Raw genomic sequence first — 14876 nt, forward strand, 5'->3', positions numbered from 1 at the left:
AGGAGTAATCTCCCAAAACTATTTGATAGAGTCAATTTTAAGGGCGAGTATGTCTCCTAATAGTTGCAAGTGTATAAATACATTTTGCTATAATTATCTTATATACAGTCAGTTTTCTAAAATCTGTCAATAATATATCTCTGTAGAGTGTTTTCTGTGAAGTTTGTGACTGATGTGATTTTTTAAAACTTCCTATCATCCTTAGAACTTTAATTTATTTGTTTTTCTTGACTCACTACACTTTTGGGTGCTACATTAAATTGTAAATAGGAGCAGTATTAGTGTCTTGTTCATAAATTTAATGGAAATGTTTTGAAACTTTCTCTATTAGAATGATATTTTCTATAGATTTTTGGTAGATATGATTCATCAGAATATGAAGCAATCTTTAATTCATAGTTCACTATGACTTCTTATCATGAATAGTCATTTAACTTTATCAAATTATTTTCTCCATTGAAATATCACCTTTTTTGTTTTTTGATTTGTTATATAATATTAAACTATACCAACATTCCTGGGATAACTCCAAATTGATCATAATGTTTTAGTTCTTAAATGTGCCCATATTCAGTTTACTTATGTTTTGCTGTATTTGGTTTACTAGTATTTTGTTTAGAATATTTATAAATATATTCATAAGAAATACTGATCTACTTTACCCTCTATATGGTGATAGAAAGAGAACTGACTCTGGGTGGTGAATACACAATGTAGTAGATGATGTATTACAGAATTGTACACCTGAAATCTAAGTAACTTTACTAACAATTGTCACCCCAATAAACTTTAATTTAAAAATTAAAACAAAAGGAAATATTGGTCTATAATTTTATTTTCTTGTGATTTCTTTCCCTGGTTTTGGTATCAGGATAATATCAGCTTCATAGAATGACGTGGGAACTATTCCTTTCTATTTTTTTGGAAAAGTTAATGAAATATTGATGCTAATTCTTTGTTAAATACTTGGTAGAATTAATCAGTAAAGCTATCTGGTGTTGGGCTTTTGTTTTTGAAATTTCATTATTGTTTTTACTAATTCAATCTCTTTACTTGTTATAGGTCTATTCAGATTTTCAATTTCTTCTTGAGTCATTTTCAATAGTTTGTGGTTTCTAGGTATTTGTCCATTTCAACCATGTTATCTATTGTGTTGGCACACCATTGTTCACAGTATTTCCTTTTAAATTTTTTGATTTCTGTAAAGTCAGTAGTATTGTCTCTTCTTTCATCTTGATTTTAGAACTTTGAGTCTTCTTTTTTACTCATTATAGTTAAATGAATTGTCATTTTTGTTGACCTTTCAGAGAAGCAACTTTTGGTTCTGCTCATTTCCTCTATTGTTTTTCCATTCTTTATTTTATTTATATTCACTCTCATCTTATTTCCTTCCTTTGCTGACTTTAGGTTTTGTTTGCTTTACTTTTCGAGTTTCATGTAAGGTGGAAGTTTAAGTTATTGATTTGAGAACATCCTTCTTTTTTAAAAATTTTGAAATATTGTGCTTTAATCTTAATTTATCTCAAAGTATTTTTCTAATTTCCTTTGTTGTTTGTTCTTGGCCTAGTTGCTTAATAGGCATGTGTTGTTTAATTCTACATATATGTGAATTTCCCAAATTTCTTCCTTTTACTGATTTCTAATTTCATTCTATTATGTGTGAAAAAAATACTTTGTATGATTTTAGTCTCTTTTAATGTATCAATACCTGTTTTATGACCTACCGTATGCATTTTCTTAGAGAACGTGCCATGTACACTTGAGAAAAATGTCTATTCTGCTGCTCTTCACATTGTTATACCTATTTGATTTATAGTATTATTGAAGTCTTCTATTCCTTGTTGATTTTCTGTTAGTTTTATACATATAGAAAGTTGGGTATTGAAGTCTTCCCTATTATTGTTGAATTGTCTGTTACTCCCTTCAATTCTATTAATTTTTGCTACATGTGTTTTCAGGCTCTGTTGTTAAAATTGATATATTTTCTTAATGGGTTGACTTTTATCATTATTAAATGTCCCTTTTCCCCCTCTACTAGCAATTTTTGTATTAAAATCTATTTATTTCATATTAGTATATTTTAATTGTTGTTTGCATGTTCTATCTTTTTAATCTTTTTACTTTAAATCTGTATGTCATTGAATCAAAATTATGTGTTATTGATAGCAGATCAACATTTAACAAAATATTTTCTTCACTTCCAAATTCTCTCAATTTCTACCTTTAATTGAAGTGCTTAATTCATTTACATTTAATATAATGTTTGATAAGGTGAGGTTTACATCTGCCATTTTCCAATTTTTCTATATGTCATGTCTTTTTTATTTTTGTTGTTACTTTATTCCTCTGTTATTGCCTTGTTGTCTGTTAAATAGATATTTTTAGTGTACTGTTTTAATCCCCTTTTCATTTCTTTTACTATTTCATTAAAGTTACTTTCTTAGTGGTTGCCCTGAAGATTATAATTAATGTCATAACTTATAAAAATGTAGTTCACATTGATACTAACTTAATTTCATCAGTATACCAAAAACTGCTCCTCTATAGCCCCATTTTCCCCATCTCTTTTGTGATAGTATCATGCATATTGGTGTAGAAGACCAAGGGATCACTCAGGTGATTGCTTCAAGTTCCACTCTTCATATATACTAGTTCGAAGTACTATTTGCATCTTCTGAAAAAAGTATGCTCCTATAACTTGTTTAATTCTACATAATTCTTCCTATAACTTGAAGCTGTGGTTTTCTGCTCCAATCTGTTAACATCTACTTTTCATGGTTAAAATCTGCTGTGTTTTGTTTTCCAGCTGTGATATTATATATTTGTCATGTGTTTCTGTATGTGTAAAGGGGGGAATATTATGTATTTTCAGGGATCTGACAAGAAAGGGAGGGGGAAGCGAATGTTCCTAGTCTGTCACATAATCCAGTGATCAATGTCTTCATTTTAAACATAAAATCTGGAAATCAGTGACAACTTTTTCTGTTTGTTTTTTGTCTAAAGATATATAGCTCTTCAGCAACAGGTCAAAGAATGGAAATTTGATTTCCTAACATCTGTTGCTTTTTCCTATATCATATTTGCTTTTTCAATGAAGCAATAATCTGAAAAGTCATTTTATCATCCCTATATATATCGATGTAATTTGACATTAAAGAGTTTACATTGTAAGTAAAATTAGAGTCCTAATGAATTTCTAGAAACAGATAGCAACATTGTACTTTAAAATTATTGTTGAAACCACATGAAAAATTATATAATTTTGCATAGAAATACAAGGTCTAAGATTCACTATTAACATCATTTCAATTGATTCTCACGTGCCAAATTAGAATAGATGACTTTATCAAATACTTGAGTGATTTATTAATAATTAAGGTATAAAATGCATGTTAATTATATAAGATAAAATTATATATAATAATCTTATAATTTAAGTATAAAACAAGTATAAATCAAAGAAGAAGGCATTTGGGTTCAAAATAAGCTCTTCATTCATTTGCCAATACCAATCAATGTTCAGTGCTAGATTAAAGACACTTCTTGGTGTTAATGCTGTTGTGAAATACTAGGTTGATATTTATTTTTATTTTACAAATACAAGTAGGAAATGGAATATTTTATTTCAATAGACAGTGTTTTAGATGATGACAGGAAAAGTTGACCTTCTTTACCCTAACTTTTCACATCATTTTCTTATGGTATAGAATAAGAACTTCTTTTAAAGCTCTCTGCCATTTTTTATCATCTTGTACCATATTACAGAGATCAATTCAAGCAAGGTCCCCATCAATACCAAAGGATATGAATGAGAAACCGTTCCCACTGCAATTAAAGAAGTATAGGCCTTAGGAAAATATGGGAGTCTAGAAGAATCACTTCCCATGCCTTCTCTTAAAAAAATAAAGTGAGAAAAACAAAACTCAAATCTTCTAATTAGTGTGGTCAATAGCTTTATATGAATTCTCTAACTGTTCATCATTTTCATTATCTTTAACTTCTTTGGAGGAGAAATATCCATAAAATTTTCACATTAATAAAGTCAGTTGCTCAGCGGCTTGAATTTGGATATAAATAAAGGATAATGAAAATATACTGTTAGACTATTTCAGTAAGAGCTGAGTATTAAAAAAGGAACTGGTAATTCATTCCTTAATCTCTGGAGATGGTTTGTTTTATGGAGAATATTGAGATTTTTCTTTTCTTCCATTGCTATTTATTTATGGAAAACTGAAGTAGAGTGCTCTTATATAACTTTAACTTCTAATTTTTATTTCTATACCATGTAAAACAAACTGTAAATGTCACTAAGAATTAAAATAAATACAATACAGAAATAGCGAATAGCCATTTCCAGAATAAATGTTTAAAGTAATATTTGAAAAGAAACGCATATTCACATTATTAATTGAACAGATTTAGGGAAGAAAAATTAAGATTATATATTTTTCTTCTCAGCTGAAAATATTATACATTTTAAATATTATGTGAAATATATGTATAATACATGCCTGATACATGTGGGTATTAAGTGAATTCTTTACAAAATATGTTGGATTTGGGGATAGAGCACTTGACTACCCACAGATAGTAGCTTTTGTACTAAGCAATGCCTTAGCAGATACTAACACAATAAGTGTATTTTTAAAATATTCATTTAATGAAAAACCACCACAAAACAGATACTATTGAGTAAAAACTAGTGGACAACTGGAAAAATCCAAGATACACATTGACAGTAGATCAGACAAACATACTGTGGTATACTCATATGTTATATAATGAAAACGAATGGACTATATTTACATGCAAAGTAACGTTAAGCTAAAGAATCAACATACAAAAGCTGGTGTACTTTAAAATGCCATTTATATAAAGTTCAAAAAGAATCACAACTAATTTATAGTATTATGATGTAGGATAAAGGTTATATTTGGGAAGGAACTGGAAAGTGGGCATGAGTGGCTTTCTGTTATTTTGGTAGTGTTTTATTTCTTTGTGACAATTCATCAGGTTGTACACCAATGGTATGAATTATTTTCTATATATTTGTTATAATTTATTTGGGTCTTCACGGAGAAAAATATCTAGGATATATGGCTGAAAGAAAATATTTTCTTACCTTTATTATAGGTTAAATCTAAATGTATATTGACAAGAGCTGGTAGGCAAAAACAAAACAAAAATCAGGGAAATTAATACCTCAGGCCATACAGACATTATTTGCTGTGACTCATGAGTTCTTCCTGGATGTTTTACGGGGGAAAGAGAAGTCACAAAACTATATAAACTAGCCATGGTATATTGGAGCCAGCCAATAACTTTTTAAAGAATTTCTGGAATTTAAAGAATTTAAGATATTTAAAGAATTTCTACATGAACATTACATTATCATGTAGACCTAACTGTAAGCTCATTGACACTTTAAGTCTCAATGAAGGAAACCAATCCATGGCTTTTTATTACCTTATTATTTTATTTTATTTTTTTATTAGTTTCAGGTGTACAAAACAATGTAGCTACCTTATTCTTAAATCACAAAGAATGAGAAAAAAAAAGTCTTCATCTGCTCTTAATCAAAACACTTCTACTTCTTCTATAACAACGTATAGACAAAACACTGCTTAGCATTTCATTAGCTAGCTGAGTTGTAATTCCAGCAGTGGTCTAACACAAACAACGCAACTGTGGCACCTTAAAAGCTCAATAAACTCAAAACATTGCCTTATGATTTTAATATCTTGAAATTGTGTTTACTCCCTTTGCGGTCAGTGCATACAGACTTTCAACACTGATACCCACAGATGAATTTTCATAGTTTCTTATTCTATCTTCTACTTCAAATTTAACACTCTGAATCTGATTTTGTGTAATTTACCCTGTATCTGCTTCTATACATACATATGTGAAATGTGGAAGGGAACTGAAGTCATTTTCTGGATAAACCAAGCCAAAAAATGGCCTCAATTGCCTAGATATTTCAGATGAAGTGTTTCTCTTAGTTTGAGTTATAAGGATAATATTGCAATTCTGTATTTTACATGCATAGGCAAATCTTTAGAATTCAGGGTTGAGAAGTGCTGAGGGCAGTGATTTCAAAATGAAAGAAAGGGATCTATTTTAAAGTGGAGTAAGAATTTGAATGTATGGTTATTATTTTGGCTTAAAGTTAGAAAACTTTCTTTTAAAAATATTACATTAACATTTTAGTGATCAGATTGATTTCCATAGTATGTAAATTGAAATGGGCCCCACGTAGCAGCAAAACTGGGTCAATGTTGATAATTAACATAGGAATAATTCATAGGATGGAATATAGTCAGCTTTGCTGTAAATACATAAGAATAAAAGATGCAGTGCTTGTCAAAAGATTCTTATGGCTGAGACATGCCACATGGTAATGCTATTCAGAATGTAATAACGAATGCCTTTCCTTATAATACCTATTCTAATCCTCTCACTCTAACCGAACATAAATATAAAGGATATTAAGAATATATTTGAGATGCCAATGAAATAAAATGTTGTCACTGGATAATGGTCTCCTGCCCTCATAAACCACCAAGCCAAAGGCAAGACTTATATTTTCAGAGTAAGAAGACATAAATCCCATGACAGTGTTTTATTGCAGTGATTGTATTTCTATTATGCAAAATGAACATGTAGATTTAATCAATTCAATTGATGTATGTTGATGTAGTAAATTGACAGTAGTTTATCATCATTATGAAATTGTTGTATTCCTTTAGGCAGTTTTTCAAAAAAAAATATGGATGTTTTAGGAAACAACTTTTGGGTTGAGGGGTAATAGAGGTTTGTGAGTAGCTGGAGTTTGGTTTTTCTTGAGAAAGTAACAGTTAATATAACAATTGAAGGACTATATAATTGATATACCCCAAAAAACTTGTGTAATAGTCTTGTTAATATTACAGTTTCACATTTCAACTTGCTGACAGGCAAAACATAATAATTAAATATAATTATTTGAGCAAAAAGCCGCAGTGACACAAAGAAAGTTGAACGCCTTCTCAGAGTGCTTTACTAAGGCGTTTACAAAACTAGCTTTGTTACTTTGAATAATGATTCCTGACTATCAGCTGATATCATTAGACTGGAGTATCATTTCATATTTCTAAGCACTACTGTAATACAACAAAGACCCATTGTGCAAGATAGCTTGGGCTTCTCATGGAAGCTCAACCATCTAAGCCAAACCAAGCATTATTCCCAGTGGAAAATAAAAACCCATTGCTTGCTTTCTTCTGTAGAAAATACATTAATGCCAGAATAGTTGGATTTATTTCATTAAATGTGTTTAGAATATCATATTTCATTAAGAAATACCTGTTCTTGAACATAGGTTTGCTTTGAGAACCTTTTCCAATTTTTTAAGTGGAGCCGACCTAGTACAGTTAATTATTCCCAAAGGCAGATCTGATCTCACATACCTTTTGTTCTATTTGCTGACTGTCTTAACATAACTGAATTTTGTATTTCTAAAGCTATCCATGTTATCATCTTCTGTCTCTGGCGCTATGCCCAACAAGTCTGAAAACTAAAAGTTTAATCGTCAGAATACAAGGAATAGGTAACTGAAAAGCTATTATTTGTCATAAAAATGCAAATCATCAAGCACATATATCCCTCAGGCCATTCAGGAACAAAAAAAATCAGAATGGCCAAAAGTGCAGTAAGAATGACATCTGGAAAATGCTAGCAGAGTTGAAATACTCTTTCATTGTTCTCATCATACTTTTTTCTTTAGGTTGTTCATTACAACATAGGCAATCCACTGCCAACGTAATTTTTTGTGGGGAAAGAAGATCTAGAATCAATACAATATTTCTAGATTAATCACAAATTTATTTTTATGGCAATTTTATTATGAACTCTATTTTTCATGATCACATACAGGTACTATATTAGTTTACTAGTGTTGCCATAACAAAATACCACAGACTGGGGTCGGGGGGAGTTTCAGAGGCTAGAAGTCCAAGATCCAGTTGTCAGTAGGTATGGTTTCTCTTGAAGTGTCTCTCCTTGGCTTGGGGATGGATGTCTTCTCACTGTGTCCTCACATGGACTTTCTTGTGTACACAGGCATACCTGATGTCTATTTGTGTGTCCTTAGTTTCCTTATAAAGACCCCAGTCAGATTGGATTAGGGCTCACCTATATATGACCTCTTTTAACCTTAATCACCTCTCTAAAGGCACTATCTTCAAATACAGTCTCATTCTGAGGTACTGGGAGTTAGGGCTTCAACATATGGATTTTTGCGGGACACAATTCAGCTCATCAAACATAGTAAGAAGATTACCTTTGAATTTTAATATTGTACATAAAATAAACTGAAACATTGGGTGGTGAAATGGGTTGCCAACACAAGCTATAAAGTTAGTGATATAGCCAAATAATATACGATCTTTATAAAAACATGACAAAAATGGTTCTGTTTTTAAAGGACTCTGTCACTCTTATTCTTCTAATTAACCACAATCCCAAGAATATCATTGTGCTATAATCATTGACAGACTATTTCTATGTGTATTGAATTCTTTGTACCCTAGGCCTTATCTTTCCTACAAAGAATAAGTTCCTTGAGAAAGAAACCATGATTTATATAAGTATGAATTGCACTTCACACCTAGCATAGGGACAAGGCGCTCTATAAATATTAGGGAAATAAATGGATAGTTGGATGGATGGATGGATGGATGGATGGATGGATGGATGGATGGAATAATTTGCAAAAATGACTGAAGAAATATTTTTCTAAAGTGAACATAAGCTAGCTCTGGTCTGACCTAGATTTCATCCAAGATATTGGAAAGAAATAGATTCAACTACAAACCAGTTGGAAAGGGCAATCCAGGGGGATTAAAGTGGTATCTTGCTTGTACACTATATAATTCTGCTCTTTCAACATTATGCACACACATACCCTCACATAAGTCCTATATGAGACACGTTAAATATTTACAATGAATTATATGCATAATAAATCTATACACATATAAAACGGGACTATATTTGACATACTGTTTTAGGGTTTTACAACTTGCTTATCGGTGTATCATAATCATATATTTTTCCTGCAGCATCATTTTTAATTACTTCAAAGTAATTTATTGAGTAGTTACCCACATTCATTTAACTGTTTTCCTTATTATTGGCCATTTATGCATGTTTAAATTAGTGTTTGCTGTAGTTAATCCCTATAACTAGTGGTAAGCATTCCTCCTTGTTACTTTAGAATAAGTGTATAAGCATGGGTGCGCTGAGTTATAGGGTACACATGTTTTAATGGCTGTTAATAAGTACTTCCAAACCGCCATTCAGAAGCCTTTACCAATTTCTACTTCCCACCAGTAATGACTCACGTGCCCTTTCCCACAATCTGTATTATCGATTTTTAATGCATAGCAATAACTTTTTTTTGCTAGTTGTTTTCCAATTTTAAAGTAAAAAATGCTGCATAATCATTGTGATAATTTGCATATCTGTGGTAACTATTGAGTTGCAATGCAATGGTTTTGCTAATTTGATTTGCGGCAATCTTTTTATTTTCTAATTATATTATCCACAGCTTCCTGTCTTTTGCCCATTTTTAAAGGAGATAGTCTATATATCTTTTTCTAATTGGTTCACAATTCTTTTGATATGTTAGGATTTTTAGCACTTTGTCCTGTATGTTGGTGTTATATTCCCCCAGTAATCATTTATATTTAAATTTTGTTTTTGTTTTCTAGAATAGAAACATTTTGTTTAATTTTTAATTTTTCTATAGTCAAATGAGTTTGCATTATCCTGTATGTTTTTCTGTCTTTCATATCAAAATTAGAATAGGTTTCTTATCTTTCCTTTATATGGTTGAATTTCATATTTAAGTCTAAGTCTAACTATAATTAAAAAATAAAAATTGTTAAACATGAGGCAAACAGCAAAAATAATAGAACACACACAGCCATGTACCCAGATTTAAGAGATGTGTGCTCTTTCCACATTTCCTTCAATTTGCTCATATTCTTTTTTCTCTCATGTCTCTTAAAATAAAAACTACACACACACACACACACACACACACACACACACACACAGGTGCCAAAAAATGTATACAAGTAGACACTTTGGTCAACATAGCTCAAGCAGTAGTTCGCTATAATCAGAAATGTCTAGATGTAACCACTTTGAGCACCCCTTGTAATTGTAGAAGTCAAATGTGACTTGTATTCATCTTTTGTTATCGGTATATATTATTACAATTTTAATTAGTTTTCCTTTCTTAAAATATTTATACATTTTTTTTGGCACCCTCTGTATATGCAAAGTACATTCTCACACTTCAATCCATTTACCTTCCCTTTCGTTTCAGAAGTTACCACTAATTTAAAATTTCAGGGTAGCATTCATGTCCACAAGTGTCTATAATTATTTTGATACATCAATCAGTAATCCATATTCTTTGTTTCAGAGTTTCAATTTTTTATTAAATTTTAAAAATATGTCTATGTATTTGCAACATGACTTTTTACTCAGTATTGTGTTTCTGAAATTCACTAATGTGGCAATTGTGTTTTTCCCAACATTATATATTTTAAGAACTGTTAACACCTATGTTGATGGTTATAGATGTAGCTCACTCATTGTAATGGTTATCTAGTATACAAATGTATGACTAAACCTCAGATCACCTATTCTGCTACAAATGGACAATTAAGTAATTCTAACTTTTTTATTTTTCAATTTCAACCCATATTACAATGAGTATTCTAGCTAGCTCATGTTTCTTGGGAACATGAGTAAGAGCTTCCCAGTGAGACATACCTAGAAAAGGAATTTGTTGTGTCACACAAATGTGCATATTTAGCTTTACTAGCTATTGCCAAATTGTTCTCCAAAGTGGTTGTATAATCTACAGAGAAATGTGTAAGAATTACTGCTAATCCTGATTTTTGCCAAAACGTTAAAGAAATTCAAATTTCTTTACCAGTATGATGTCTCAGTGTTATTATGATTTGCATTCTACTATTACTCCTTTTGTTGTGAATCTCTTAATAGGTTGACTGGCTATTTTGAATCCTGTTCAGTGAAATATCTGACCATACTTAGTGCCATTTTTTTCCTACTGTTGTTTTAATTTTTCTCAATTTTATTTTTTAAAATTTAAATTCAAATGTTGCCCAGATTTTCCCCCAAAATGTTTTGTTTTAATTCTCTTTAGAATATCTTTTGATATATAAGTTTTTAAGGTTAGTGTATGAAATTTACAATTTCCTCTAAGTATTCTATAATTTTGTGTCTTATTCAATAAAAGTCCTTCTATCTTGATATCCTAAAAATATACCCCATATTTTCTTGAGAAACCTCCACAGTTTTGGTTTCCATATTTTGGTCTTTAACCCACATGGAGTATTTCATTTCCGTGCATAGTATAAGGTAGGGATCTAGTTTTACCATTTCCATTATGGAACATAAATTGTCTTGGCATTGTTTTATGGAATAGTCTATTCTTTTACAACAGATTTGTATTGTGGCATCTGTCATACACCATATACGTATAGTCAGTTCCTCTCCTCAGTCCTTTGCTTTTCTGTTTCTGTCTCAATAACTCACTGCTTTAAATACTTATCCTTTCCCAATGAGTTACTGAGTGTCCAATGACAAATCCCCTTCTCTAGTTTTTCATGACAATGTGGTCTTATCTACTCTTGATCCTTCACTTTTTGTAGATTTTCAGGATCAATTTGGCCAATTCTATGAATAGTCTTGTTGGAATTTTCATTTGAATCATAATGGGTTTATAGATCAATTGAGACTATTTGTGATCTCCATGTAGGTCTCCATTTTATTTAGATGTTTTGTCCTTCAAAGAAATTAAATACATTTCTTGAAAAACTGCTTGCTGGATCCTGCATGGTTAAAGTATTGATCACTCTGCATTGATACTGCATCCCATAAAACTTTTTTTTTTCTCACTCAAATACTTCATTCAAGAAATATTTGAAGTATAGTAGGTACTAGGGATTTAGTGATGAACAAAATAACATTCATGTTCTTTTGCAGTTTACAATCTAGTGAGGATACAGAATAACTATGCAATATGGTAAAGTGATATGAAGGGAAAAGTAGAGTACACCATGGGATCATGCAGGAAGAACATATAATCCAGACTTGAGACCTTAAATGTGGCTTCCTGAAGAAAGTAACATCTAAGTTGAGACTTGAAGGGTGAGTAGAAATTATTAGGTAAACAAGGAAGCAGTAGGGGTAAATAAATGTAATCTTAGTAGAGGAAAAAACACATGAGAACAATATAGTGTGTTCCCACAATTGAAAGAAGGTCGGTGTGGATGTATATCAGGAATTTGAGGCAAGAGAGGTCAGAAGGTGATCAGGAGGCATATAGCACAGGACATGCTAAGCCCTGTTAAGAAATTTGAACTTTGTCTAAAGAATAGTAGTGAAGCATTGACAGATTTTTAGTATGAGGATGCTGTATAATCACATTTTCATTTTAGGAATATCACTTTGAATGGGAAGTAGATGGAAGACTGTAATGATGAAAAATAGGAGGCCAGGTAAAATACTGTTGCTTCTTAGATGAGAATGTTAGATTTTCATATTCTCTACATTTTTTAATTTTTAAAAAAGTATATGTTAAGCAGTTTTTAACTATAATAATTCTTTAGACAAGATATAGCTATGACTTTAATAGGGAAATGGCAGTGAAGCAATGAGTAGTTGCTGGATTGGAGAGAGATTTATGAGGTAGGATCAACAGGATTAGTACTTGATTGGATTTTAGGGACGAAGAAGATGAAACAGACTAAGATGGTGTTCAAAGTTTCATCTTGGGCAACTGGGTAGATCGCACAGCAGTTAACTGAGACGAGGTCCTTAGGAGAAAAAAATGGTTGGGGGTAGTGTCCAAGAATGATGAGTTTTTAACTTACATGGTGGATCAAGATGTCTTTTGCACAACTGAAGAGTAATTTTCAGTTGGTGTATCTGGTAAAACTTTTGATCTCTCTTAATAGTCTTCGTAGTTTGTGGATTCACTTGTATTTCTATCTATACATCATAACACCTATAATAGCAATATTATCTATATGCTTATTTATTTTTCTTTACTTATATCTAGACTAGGATGTCTAGATAATCTTGATAAATAGTGTTAATGAACGTCTTTACATTTTTCTCTTAAGTCAAAATAGATTCTTCTAAAGTCTCACTATTAAGTGTATTTCTTTTCTTTTCTTTTTTCTTTTTTTGCTGCAGGTTTTGAACAGGTATAGTTTCCTAAGTTTAAAGAAGTCCCCCTCAATTCAAATTAGTTTAGACTTAAAAATATATTGTTTTGTATGGTTTATCTACTGATAATTTTATTACCTTATTACTCCTCATTGTTCAAAGCTAGTTTTCCTTCATTATCTCCTTACCCTTTTATTTATTTCCTTACCCTTTTATTTAATTCAGTGATTCCCCTAATGTTATATTCAACTCTGGATTGTAAACCTATTGAAAATTAGGATGATATATTTTGTGTGTTTTCCACATTAATGTGATAATAAATGTTCAGCAAGCATTCTAATTGATTTATTGACAGAACTAAAATGAAACTCCTCGTTCAAATGATATCTTTAAGGATATAAGTAATTATAATTTGAAGTACCACATAATATACTGTTTTGAAAAAGGAAAGGACATTTCACATTGGAGCAGATGTTTGAAATACTGAGCCATTGCCTCATGGTTTCAGAGTTTACAAGAATGAAAAATGTTTGCCCCTGTGCTTTTGATTAAATTTAATGGATGGTACCGGAGTAACTCAATTAGGTTAATATGTCTGGAAAAATAAAATAATCAATTTGATAGTTAAATATAGACCCTAGTTCTGACATTAAAATCAATACTGAATAAGCCAACATTTTCCTCATTACTCTCCTTCAAATTTAAAGAGATTATAGTTTTTAAAATAATTTTCACTAAGGGTCAATTATTTAGGTTAAATTCATTAGCGACATATGTCATGAGGTAGCTGCAATATAGCATTAACAATAGTTTAATTATTCTTGAAAATCTTTAGTTCCAGTTTTAGTTCAATCGCTTACTAGCTCTGTGAGTTAAACTGTATATACTCAGAGACTCAGTTTCTTAATATGAAATTGTAATAATTCTGTCTGCCTCATGGATTCCATATAAGGATTAAATAGAATGATGCCTATGAGGGCATTTATAAGTTCCACAGTATTGATAGAGAAAATTCTTTATCTCAAGAGATAATTTCATTTTAATAATTTCAAATTATTATTTTACACTATAAAAGATCATTGTTCTGAAATGTATTTCTAAATAAAAACACCTTTCTTCTAACTAAGAAACTTGCTTTCATATATCCTTTGATCTGCTAATTAGGCTTTCTGACATCAACAAGATAAAGTAATTTAATTACAGCAAAAACTATAACAATAACCTCTCTCTTTTTTCCAAGTAAGGTTGTGAAAGAACTTATGTTAGATTTTCTACATAGGTTATAGCTGGGTAAGAGGTTGGCATCCTATTATATTTGGATAATTGTTTTGTGTAGAGTGCACTGGGTGCAGCCAGATTAGATGTAGCTTGGAGACAATAGACTCGTGAACTTCTGAGCATCCTTCCCCATTTGTGGTGAATGCTCTTTAAAAACAATAACCCAAATATAATGTTTGTTACAACAAAAAAAAACAAAATCACTGCTTGCAGCAGTTCCAGCTACAGACGGTGGGATAATGAAAGGAAGGAGAAAAATGTGACCAATGGCCTCACCTCCATCTTCCCTGCCTCACACTGGCCTCTGGCTACATGGTAGCATCACTTGTGATTATTGTGCCAGG

General features: G+C 31.1%; 1 protein-coding gene across 1 annotated transcript in view; it reads left to right on the plus strand.

The window, feature by feature from the left end:
* Positions 1-14876, plus strand: part of TMEM232 (transmembrane protein 232) — a 166993-nt gene that overhangs the window by 109561 nt on the left and 42556 nt on the right. The window lies entirely within an intron of this gene.

The sequence above is a fragment of the Rhinolophus sinicus genome, linkage group LG03 (genome assembly GCF_036562045.2).
Source record: "Rhinolophus sinicus isolate RSC01 linkage group LG03, ASM3656204v1, whole genome shotgun sequence".
Classification (NCBI taxonomy): domain Eukaryota; kingdom Metazoa; phylum Chordata; class Mammalia; order Chiroptera; family Rhinolophidae; genus Rhinolophus; species Rhinolophus sinicus.